The sequence below is a fragment of the Acyrthosiphon pisum genome, chromosome X (assembly GCF_005508785.2).
Source record: "Acyrthosiphon pisum isolate AL4f chromosome X, pea_aphid_22Mar2018_4r6ur, whole genome shotgun sequence".
Lineage (NCBI taxonomy): Eukaryota > Metazoa > Arthropoda > Insecta > Hemiptera > Aphididae > Acyrthosiphon > Acyrthosiphon pisum.
Genome location: NC_042493.1, coordinates 107,573,351 through 107,574,956, shown reverse-complemented (window position 1 = coordinate 107,574,956; position 1,606 = coordinate 107,573,351).

Here is a 1,606-nt window from a genome sequence, read left to right as displayed (position 1 = left end):
TCTCGGACACGACTCCGTTGATAATTAAAAATATTATTATTGACAACTTTATATCTGTTTACTGTCCAATAACCGTTCACGTCGGACGATTTCTTTTTCACATCATACACGCATTTAACCGATTTCCGTTCATTCACAGCAAGATCGCGGTCGTTTCGATGTCAACGAAATCCTAAACGCAGACAGTAGGACTGCAAGACGTTACATTGTCGCGTACGAGTATTATACGAGGATTGGTAATATCATAAGCACGATTTTACTTATAATTTAGAAGTATTGGGCGGATTTTTAAGTAATTACCTCCATACATTTTCCGTTTTGATTTCTTTGAATTTTTGTGAGTTATCTTTACGAATCGTAATAGTTTCAAAATTAAGTACTTTGTTTCAATTTCGAACATAATAGCATTTAGTATATTATATTGTATATTTGTATAGAGAAACAATGTTCCAATGTTCGATATTTTATGCTGCGCGCCTACGCTACATTAGTTTATTGTCGCTGGCAACAGCGCGCTACCGGTAATTAAGAGGATGTCAGCGCACTGTTTGTTTTCTCTCTCTGGCCCACATGTGACATAGACAAAACGCATTTACGTATAATCATTTTTTCTATCTTTTTAAATAATCTTAGAGTAATATCACCCATTAATAAAAAAAATGGAAAATAATATTTTTTAGGGAATGAAATATTTATCGAATTGTTTAAATATTGTCTCAAAACAACATAATTTAAATTTAGGTACATGTATTTTGTTTATTTTGAAAGTCGATTACTAAATCAAATAACAATAAAATATAAAACCAATATGTCATTTACTCAAAAATATTAATCTCTATGTTTTTTGTGATGAGTGATTTTACTCTAAGATTACTTAAAAACATAGAAAAAATGATTCTGCGTAAATGCGTTTTATCTATGTTGCACGTGGGCCAAAAAGAGAAAACAAATAGTGCGCTGACATCATCTTAACAATAATATTTTAATTTTGAATAGGTGTTGTAAAATAATGTATTAATTATTACTCGTATATTATTGTTTGATATAATAATATTTACTTTCCGCGCTAGACGTAATTGCTCATCGCTCAACGTTGCCAAATCCAGCGATAACATTTTGCAATATAACGTCTTATAACACAATATACATTTTTAATGATTACTTAATAATAATATGCAATTTTTAAAATTCAATTTTGTTTTATTTTAACACCTATTTAAACACATTTATTTTTGGTTAGGTAACTGTCCCAAAAAACTGAAAACCATCATTATTTAAAACAATTATTTTAATTTAATGATGATCTTATTCAAATGATATGACTCTTAATGTGAGTTTGAATGTAAGTAACATTATGTAATAATAACAGCGTTAATTTTTTTTGGACATGGGCCAATTTTCAAAAATATTTTTATGATTTAAAAAAAATCTATTTTTTGATCTTATTCGCGTTATAAATATATTTATATTCAAATTTCAAATGCATTTTTTTTTGGGTGGGTGACTGTTATAAAAGATAGAACATATATTTTTTATTCAGAAGGTAGGTAGTAAGGAAATAATTTTATCATAACTGCAAATGGTTCTTCGAATGATCAAAATATAT